Source organism: Leptonychotes weddellii, chromosome 4, assembly GCF_054177405.1.
Source record: "Leptonychotes weddellii isolate Sample4059 chromosome 4, ASM5417740v2, whole genome shotgun sequence".
In the NCBI taxonomy this organism is placed as follows: Eukaryota; Metazoa; Chordata; class Mammalia; order Carnivora; family Phocidae; genus Leptonychotes; species Leptonychotes weddellii.
This window is the reverse complement of record NC_138372.1, coordinates 35,264,398-35,275,108: the sequence shown is the minus strand read 5'-3', so window position 1 is coordinate 35,275,108 and position 10,711 is coordinate 35,264,398.

Here is a 10,711-nt window from a genome sequence, read left to right as displayed (position 1 = left end):
AGGGGCAGAGGGGAGTGTGGAGTTGAAGATGATAACGTCCTGAACAAAGGAGGTAATAAGAGATAATAAGAAGAGGTAATGTTTACGGGTTCTGACTCTGGGCCAGGAATTATGCTTGTACTTGACAGGGATTATTTTATTGAATCTTGTTAGCAACCCAAGATTTTTAATCCTTGTTTTACAGATGAGGAAAGAGACATTGAGACATTAAGTAAATTGCCCAGGATGGCATAGTAAATAAGAAAACTGGGATTCAAGTCCAGACAGTTTCACTCCAGAGCCTAAGTGCTTCATCACTGGACTAACAGTTGAGGTAGAGATTGGAGAAGAGCCATTCAGAAAGAGAAACTGGCAGGACATGTTGAGAGATCGGATGGGGTGAGTAAGGAAGAGGGTAGAGCATAGAATGACTCTCGGGTTTCTTTCCTAAGGTCCACAGCTCCTGGGAGGCAAAGCCAGGATTTCAACCTACCTTTATGTAACTCCATAGCATTTCCTCTTTTCACAGCCTCAGAACATTTCATCTGAGAGCTTGATGTCCTCAGGATAGAAGGGGTAAGGTAGAGATTGGTACTTTCCCCCAGATTTCACAATTCCTTTATTTAAACTATTATACCATGACTAGCTTTCCTTAAGATACTGAGGGTGTGTGTTTCTTATCAATTACAAAAAATGGGCAAGAAAATGCATTTTTGGGGCAGCATTAGAGAAGCTTTGCTTCTTTGGTGCCAACCAAAAGCAAGGGAAGATTCCAAGATTCATGCCTTTCCCGTGCCTTTCCCAAGGCTCTTTCTCTATGCCAGTCTGGACACCAGGAGCTGGTGCTAGGTAACAGCCCTGGCTTGGGTATCTCACAACCAAGGTGTGAAATGGACATACAGGCAGGCATTCGAAGGGCCACAGAAGGGGGCTGTTTGAAAGAAGAGGGAGTGTGCCCTCTGCACACAAGGAGATGCTATGTCTGGGTCTTGGCACTAGGCAGAAGCCAGGCCATGTGATCTTGGGCACATTCCTTAACTGAGCTTCCTTGTTGTCCTTGGAATAGTCATGTAATCAATCCCACAGTGATCTACTTTTTCTTCTCATATAATCAAGGACCTGGAAAGCTGAATTGGGGACGCAAGGTCTAGAGCCTTGGCTGTCTCCTGGAGTGGAACAGGTTAGGTATGCAGACTGCAGAGCTTGATCCTGAGGGGAGCCGGTGTCTGAAGTGGATGTGAAAACAAAGGACAGGCAAAGAGTCTGACCCTGAATTCTATCTGAAAGGGCTGGGTAGAGAAGCAAGTCCAGGTGTGAGGCGAGAGGGCAGACTAGAGTCCGGTGGCCATGGGTTGCAATAGAGGGTGGGGCTAGGGCCAGGGCCTAGGGACTGTCTTTGGGTATTCCTGGAGCCTGGATGGGACACTCGCAATCACTACTCTGGTTTTTGGAGGGCTTCGTTCAGAGTACTGAGTGGCCCTGGTGCTATGAGGAGAATGAAGTGACATGATCCATGTGGAGCACCTAGCGGCCAGGCCCCACAGTTACCCCTCAGTGAAGGTTAATCACGAACTAGCTTTCCCTTTCCATCAGACTACCATGTGCCGGGTCCTGTGGTACGCATGGAGAGGGATGAGGAAGATGCAGTTCCTGTCCTGCAGAAGCCCAGGCATCTGGAGATGCAGCTTCACAAATAACATGTCCCCATCAAAGGTTCTAAGTGGCATAATGGGCCGGGGTGGGGGGGGTGGCGTGGGAGGCAAGGTGAGAAGACAGGGTGAGAGAACAGTAACCCAACTCAAGAGTTCCAGGAAGGGGGGCGCCTGGGTGGCTCAGTTGGTTAAGCGACTGCCTTCGGCTCAGGTCATGATCCTGGAGTCCCGGGATCGAGTCCCGCATCGGGCTCCCTGCTCGGCGGGGAGTCTGCTTCTCCCTCTGACCCTCCCCCCTCTCATGTGCTCTCTCTCTCTCTCTCTCTCATTCTCTCTCTTTCAAATAAATAAATAAAATCTTTAAAAAAAAAAAAAAGAGTTCCAGGAAGGCTCTCTGGAAGAAATAATGGCTAAGGTGGAGCTTGAAGGTTAAGAAACAGTTAACCAGGCAAATATTGGTGAGAAAAACATTCTGGGAAGAGGCGCAGCTTCAAAGCTTCAACAGCAGCATAAAACACCATGGTGTACTCAGTAAAGTGGGGTGTGAGGAGAGGCCAGAGAGAAGGCTGGAGGGAAGCAGGGCTGTGCTCAGTCTGGAGACTAAGGAACCTGGACTCCATCCTGAAGGTGATGGGAGGCTACTGAAAGGTTTCAGGCAAGAGAGTAACCTGGCCAGCTTTGTGCTTTAAATGGATCACTCAGGCTGATGGGGGAGAGTATATTGGAGAGGGCTAGCTGGAGGCCAGGTGAAATCTTCAGTTTGATGTTTCTGAGTCAAAGGTCAGTTATGATTTGGTAAAATTAATTAGAGAAGACTTGGAAATGAGAACAAAGGCTTTTGAGTCTAAAGCTAGATGGGAAATGTTAATGTCTGTACTCCTATATACAATGAGCTCAACTCCCATTCCCTGTGCTGTAAAAGGTGATGTGAGGGGGCATAATGCCTTCAAGGGCCCTTCCAGCTTGAATGCTTCAGGACTCAATAATTCTATTTCTCTTCTTAGGGTATGAAATGGATGTTTATGCCGGTGACCCCCTAGCGGGACATATGCTTTGGATTCTGCCTTCCTTGTGTCAGAGTGTGTTTGCCCTGAAAGTTTGCCATTACCTGTGTGCCTTACCTGTTCTTGTGGAAGATGCTATATTTATCACATGGTTGGCTAGTGTCAGGATCTGTGCCAAGATCAGGGCTCATCCTGTGGCTAACATCAGGACTCAGTCTGTGACCATGATTGCTACTCCGTCTACGGTTATAAGGCTGAGAAAATTGTCCAGTGGAGGTCTTTGAAATCAGGCCTCTGGGCTTCTTACCACAGTGTCTGCTCCACTTAGCTGACCTGCCAGACTATGCTAAAGGGTTCTGGGCACATGTATTCGAGGACTTCTGGTCCTGGGTGCCCGATTCTATATACCTAGAAGCTGGAAGGAAAACACATACTCCGGATCCCCACAACCTTCACTGCTTCACTGTAAGACGGCACTGATTTGCTTATTGGAGTTGCCTGGTTCATGACTAAGAGCTCCTTGAGGGAGGGAGCTCCCCCCGACTCATCAGTTTTCATGAATTTCTTATCCCTGTCCATTTTAATTGAGGAATGATCTTGTTGCAGGTACTGTGCTCAGTAGCAGAGATACAGACGTGAACTAGGTACACACAACCTCTGCCCTCATGCAGGTTCCTAACTCTCAAGTGATAACATAGGTGCTATGATGGGAGAGAAGGAGTACAGGATGTTAATGGAACAGAGAGCGAGTGTCCTAACCAAGTGTGTGATCAGAGAAAGTCTTTTTGAGGAATTGATATTTAAGTTGAGGCCTGAAAGATAACTAATAATTGACCAAATGAAGGATATCAGGGGAACAGCTTGTGTGAAGACCTGGAAGTAAAAGAAAGTTGGCTCACTGAAGGAACCACAAGAAGGCTAGTTTGAGCCTCCTGTTGGATGTGTTCTATATCTTCACTGCAGTGGTGGTCACATGCATCTACACATGTGCTAAAATTGCATGGTACTGAATATCTAAATATACACACACACGCACAGATGAGTACATGTAAAAGTGGTAAAATACGCATAAGGTGAATGGATTATATCAATGTCAATTCCGGCTGTGATATCGTACTATAGTATACAAGATGTTACCCTTGGTGGAAACTGGGTGAAGAGCTCATAAGATCTCTCTGGATTATTTCTTAGAACTGTATGTGAATCTACAATGATCTCAAAATGAAAAGTTAAGAAGGAGGAGAACCAGGTGGCGACCAGTTTGGTTGCAGCAGAGAATGGAGGAATATGTAGCCTAAGCTGTACCCAGAGAGTTGGTAGAGGACAGACTATACAGGATTAAAATCATGTGGGACTTTCTGGGGAGATGGATGAGAAGGCTTTGGAAAGTTTTATTCAAGCAGTGGCAGGATCAGATTGGCATTTGGGCAAGATCACAGTGGTTTGGAGAATGCATTGGGAAGGGGTAAGATTAAAAGCAGAAAAAAATTAAACTAGAATGTAGTGGATGAGAAAGGACATAGGAAGATTTGGGAGATATTTATGGGGTCAGAATCAATAGGATTTGATGACTGAGAGGTGAGAAGACAGGAGGAATCAAGAAGGACTCGAGTTTCTAACCTGGTTGTGGTGGATGATGGTCTTCCTTACTAAAATGCAGAACATCTGAGAAGAAATGGGCTTAGGAGAAAGGTTTGCCGAAATGGCTTTGGAATATTTGAGATGCCATTCAGTTCTCCAAGTCTAGGTGGCTAGTAAGCAGCTGTATGCACGCGTGTTGGGAGCTCAGGAGAGAAGTCTGCACTAAGTGTATGAGCATATAGAATAAGAAGGCCAGAATTCTGAGAGAGACTGACATCTAAAATGTGGGTCAAAGAGGAGGAGCCTACCACGACGACTGAGGATTATTAAAGAGGTAAGAAGGAAATCAAGACTCCTGAAGGCCAGGTCAACAGTATGAATGCTGCTGAGACTAGATGAAGGAACATGCCCTAGAACCCGGTAGGTCATTGGTAACTTTGGAGAGCTTCTAACCAGTAGAAGCAAAGGTCAGGGCTGAGGAGTGAACAGGAGGTGAGTGAATGCTGATAAGTGTAGACTGTACTTTCTTTCAGAAAGTTCTGCTTGTGAAGAAAAGGAGAGAGGAAGTAACTAAAGGTGAGGCAGAGATGAGTGAGGGCTCTGAGGTGGCTGTTGTCATGTTTTGAGGTTGGGACAGACTTGAGCATGTGTAAGCACATAGAGGAAGGGACCCTCCAAAGAAGGAGGGGTTGAAGATCCAGGACAAAGCACAGGACCTGGCCTGGGGCAGGTGCTTGCTCCGTGAACACCAAGTATTTTCAGAAGCAACACTTTCTGAAGGGGGGAGAGTTTCTGTGGGTACAGTCCCTGGGTTCTGTTGCACCCCACTAACTATTCTAAAAATGTTGCTGTGCTTCCTCTTTCAGGAACAGCTGGGCCATTAAGAACTGCACAAAAACCACCTTTTCAAACTCCCTAGAGGAGGCCCAATTTCAGATCTAAGCCAAGTGCTTCCTCTCTGAAGGGCTTATGTGGCTGGATTGGCCCTCCCACAGCAGCACCCAACACTGACTCCCAGCAGGAGGGCAGAGCCCCCATGCAGCAGCAAATAAAAAAGTTTCCACTGCGGCTTCTTGCCCACCAAGCTTGGGGTACCCACCCACTCAGGGAATCAGCATGTCTGGGCAGAAGGCATACTCTCTGACTCAGGACTTCTTATCCACTCTGAAAAGGCAATATGGCTGACTAGATAACTCAAGCAGCTTGAAAGGATATGCCGAGAGACAATAATCTCATTATACCGAGTCCAGGCACCCCCTTCAATCTCAGCCATTCCCCCTGACTAGCTGCCACTAGCTTGGGCAAGGTGCTTCACTTTCTTATTTATACAATGGATAGCAGTTCATGGGGGTGTTGTGAAGAAGAAAATGAGAGAACATAAATAAAAGAGGCAGGCATATGTTATATTCTTAATAAATCCACTTTTTTTTTTTTTTTTTTGCCTGCTTGCCAGGAGCCAAAATTTCTTTTCTCTTAGCAAATGCCCAAGTCTTGAGTCTAAGGGCCAAGTCTAAAGAAAAGAATGTCTCAGGAAGGAAGCACCTGACACGTCTGCACCTCAGGATGATACCATCTGTCCCTTGAGCAGATTTTTGTTCTTTTGTTTTACGGATTCTGCTGTAAAGGAGGTTTAGATTTAATACATGAGACAAAAATGCAGACTAAATGATAAGTCGAGGGTGGGGGAGAGTTTGTGAGAGAAATGTTCTTCATGTTATAAAAAAGATTCTTTGCTTTATCACAAAGTTTCTTTAAATATGTGCTCCCCTGGTACAATTAAGCATTTGTTTACAGATCATTAATTATCTGGCAGAAAGGCTTGGCTGGAAGGAATATGGCCGAGAGACACAGCTGGAGAGTTGGGAGCTCGTGCCAAGTGAGAATCCATTAGAACCAGAGATAGTAAAGCTCAGAAATGATGGTGTAAATCAGAGACGAAAAGGAAGTCAACTTCCAAGAGTGGAGTACGCAGGCACTCTGAGACCTCTAGCTAGGCTGGACGGGCAGGTGGCGGGCCACTCACCAAATCAGGGCAGGCAGGAGATATGGGTAGGGATAGAAAGCAGGGTCTAGTTCAATTTGGAACATTTTGTGTAAGAGGTGTCTGTGGGATATCAAGGTGGAGAAGAAAGTCTAGAAGGCAGATCAATATCAGCACAGAACTCCCGCAGTGATGACATACTTGTAGTTTCCCCCAAATTCTAAAACCAGTTCACACTTTTCTGCTTCTGCACACACTGCGCTCTCTACAAATGGTGTCCCCTCTCCCTAACCCCGTACCTGCTGAGCTTCTGGCCATCCTTCAGATACCAGCTCTCACTTTCCTTTCTGGGAGGTTTTCCCTGGCTTTCTCAAGCAGACACAGGCTGTCCCATCTCCTGGACAAACTGCCTCCACTTACACAGACCTCCATTAACACTGAGCCTCACTGAGTCTTCCTGGTTTGACCAAGATTACATAATTGAATAAAGGTACCAGGCTCAGCTCAATGAACTCAATCCATGTTATTCCACTTCTGTCATAATTATGGCATTTGTTACCTTGCATATCTCCCCAAGTATATTGGTTTCCTCGGGCTGCTGGGGCGGGGGGGGGAAGTACCACAAACCGGGTGGCTTAAAACAACAGGAACTGATCCCCTCACTCTTCTAAAGGCCAGAAGTCCAAAAGCGAGGTGTCAGCAGAGCCAAGCTCCCTCTTTCTTCGCTTCTTCCTAGCATCTGGTGGTGGCCATCAATCTTTGGCATTCCTTCGCTTACAGCTGCATCACTCCCATCTCTGCCTCTGCAGGCATGTGGCCTTATCTCTGTACAAAGATCTGGGCTAAATGCTTTCTGTTTGCTCTCTCATTTAATTGTACCAAATATCCTGGGGGGTAAGTCTCCCAGCCTTACAGGTCAGGAAACCAAACTTCAAAGAACTCAACTGACTTGTTCAGGTCTGTACAGCTAATGCACTGTGCAGCTGGGATTTGAACTCAGGTTTGTCTGATTTCAAAGCTCAGATCACTCTGCTATGTTCTGCTGCCTCTTCTTTCATCCTGGTTTCAGTTAAGCTTCTTTGGGAGTCAACACTGCCTCCGCTAGGCTTAGGGCAACCCCCTAAAACAGGTTGGGATCATGCTTTGGACGGTGTGTTACAGAATCCACAGCAGCCCTTGATGGGGGTGTCGGAATAGAATATGGTACGGAGGGGGCAGCATGGGAAGGGCAGCAGGACTGGAGAGACACTTCAGGGCAAGCTGACATGTAAAGGGAGAGAGTTGGGAGGTTTCCTCACCATGCTTTCCCCACCCAGGAGAGGCTTCTTCTTGAGGCAAAACCTTGAAAATGATGAATTATGTTTCTCTAGGACTAGGTAAGCTGATGCCACGGACACAGATAAGATCACCTTCCACTGAAGCCTGTCCCCTGTAATCAAGAGAAAGCATGGGAATGTAGGGCAAAGGAAAGGCCCACCAGGACCTTGGTTCCAGGAATGACTTGGTCAAAGACAAGCTCTTGTGCTTTGGGTACCCATTGTCCTTCTATCCTCAGTTTCATCATTTCTAGAATGAGAGCTTTGGGCTATAAGTTCTCTGAAGTCACTATTCTTGGTTTCCTGCTTCTATAGAATCTGTTTCCGTTTTATAACTCTATTTTAAGGTGTTTATTACATTGCCAAGAAAAGAAAAAAAAAAAAAAGAACCTTCAGGATGAAATTTCTCCATGCCAAGGAAAAAGATTTTTTTTTCTCTTCCCTTTTTTGCATGCAAAGCTCTGCTCTGTTTCTTCTGTGTCTGTCTTTTCGTTCTGATAACCCTCACAAGTTTTCTCAGTGGCAACAGTGCTCTCTGGCATGGCCCTTCCTTTTCTTAATACCAAAGATTAAGTATTTGGTCAAAAAGTTAAAGCCATGTGGACAGAGCTTATCTGGCTCCTATGCTGGCTCCTCCATTGTGTGCTTTTGCTGTGACCTGTCCAAACAGAGAGATGGAAGAGAGAAGGGTGCAGAGGTCCAGCTTTCTTAGCTTGGGGCAGTTTTGCAGCCCCTTTGCCAAGTGTAAGCACAATGATTTCATTTCCTACTCTGCTTTCTGCCTCTTGAAAGTGTGCAGCCCCTAAGTGAACATTTCCTGGCAGATTCTTTTTTCCATGGACATTGAGCATCTCAAGTGGAAAAACGCACCTTGCTGTCTGTGCAGTTGAGGCCTGCCTCCACCTGGGGAGCGGTAAGAGTCGGAGGGATAGAGTTTTGAGCACTTCATCTTTAAAGGTCATAGCAGCAGAAATGGGTTGGCTTGGGAAAAAGAATGTTCCTCTTGCCAAGAGTCCGTGTCCCATCTGTCTCCTAAGCTGATGAGTCTGGCTGCCAGAGGACCAGAGTTCTTCCCCTGGTGACTTGGAGTTGTTGATCACTGTTTGCATATTCTAATGGAAAATTTGAATTTGTAATGTACATGTCTTTTTCCCTAAGGAACTAGGGAATAGGATTTACTCTACCCAAACCACAGTTGGTGCTATCAGATGTATCAGCTAGCAGGAAGAGGGGTACAAACCCTCACATTCTGCATGGAGCTGGTGATGGGGATTGACATACCTATCGAATGGCAAGTAGCATACCAGGGCCCAGGGACCACTGGAGGCAACATAGCAGAGTGAACTTCATACCAGGTTTGAATCCAGGGTGTGATTTGGGCCCTCACTTTTCCTTTCTGAACCTCAGTTGATGTATCTGTAAAAAGAAGATAAGAACTGTTTTCCAAGGTTATTATGGGGATTGTAGGTGAAGCATATAGTATTACTGGGGACAGAGTAGGGAGCTCAATAAAGTTCAGTCCTTTTCTTTGCCTCTTCCTCTCTTTTACATATATTATCTCATTCACTCCTTTCAACAGTCCTAATAGGTAATTTAGTTTCCCATTTTATAGACAAAGCTCAGTCTGTCTGCTTCTCTACTGTATCCCAAGTATTTTTAAAGATTTTATTTATTTATTTGACAGAGAGAGACACAGCAAGAGAGGGAACACAAGCAGGGGGAGTGGGAGAGGGAGAAGCAGGCTTCCCACTGAGCAGGGAGCCTGATGCGGGGCTCGATCCCAGGACCCTGGGATCATGACCTGAGCCGAAGGCAGACACTTAACGACTGAGCCACCCATGCGCCCTTACCGTATCCCAAGTATTAAGCAATGTTTCTGGTATATAAGTCTTCAACAAGTAGTTCATTAGTGAATGAATGAATGAATGAATGAATGAATGAAGCGGTTTTACAGGAGTTAAGAATCTTGCCCAAATTTTCACAGCAAGTATCCCAGATGAGTTAAGACATAAGGCAGGGCATCACAGAAAAATTCATACAAGAAGACAAAAAAAGAACCCAGAAATGGGAACAGAAAGGCATAACATAATTCATCCTTTTTTATGATTGAGAACACTGCGTTTCACAATTCCAAAGTCGTGTTTTAAATATACAAAATCTGAACATAATTTTAAAAGCAGACAATAAAACCCCAAGCTCAGCTTAAGTCCCAAAACTTCATAAAAGTACAGATCTCACTGTGGTCCCAGCTTTGAAAGAAGGCATACTGCCCCAGCGTGGGCCAGGAAGGGATGGATGGTGGGTGGCATCTCTGCAGTAATACTGCCCAGTCTTCAGGTGGAGAGGGGGGTATGTTCCTTCATCCAAAAATAGCTGGCTTCTGGGGATCCATTCTTGTCATTACCCTGTGACCTCCTAAAAGGAAAAGTCAATAGAGACTGTCTCAGAAGAGGAGAATGAAAAGACAACTAATAGTTTGGGGAACCTACCATGGATAAGGCATTGTGCCTGCCCAGCACTTGACATGCATAGGCTGTTAGAGCCTGTGACAGCCTTATACAACTTTGTTTGACAGTGGAAAACCCGGAGAGTCAGACATTTGCCTGAGGTCCCAAAGTACCTTGGCAATAGATTATTAATTGAACCCAAATCTGAGTTCCAACTCTGTGCACTTTTTACTTTTATTATTGCCTCCTCATTTATTCTGGGCCATGTTACCTCTCCAGAATGGGTCCCAGAGCCAGGAGCGGAGCTCAGTGATCAGAAACCATTTGATGGCCCAGCAGCGTGGCAGGACTTGTCAACAGGGTGGAGGTGGGGTCCTGGCATGGCCTACTGTGCCTACCAGCTGAGTTAAATGTCTCCTAACCAATTCATCTAGAGTCTCATAAGGCTCTGTGTGTCTTGCTCCTTTCCATTCCATGTTTTAGAAAAAATGTCTCTCCCTTAATGGATTATCGTTTCTTCCTCTCTTCTTGCCTTTTTTTTCCCATGATAATAAGGGTATGCCTGATGGTAAAAAAGGTAGGATTTTGATATTCTGCACTCCAGCTCACCTACCTCCAGCACAAAAGAATATATGATAAAGAACTGTCAACAGAAAATGTGTTGTATATTGTATATATAAGCCATTTTTCCATCATAATATAAAAGCTCAGAGGTCAATGACTTTTTTTTTCTGGTTAGCATGAGTAGGTG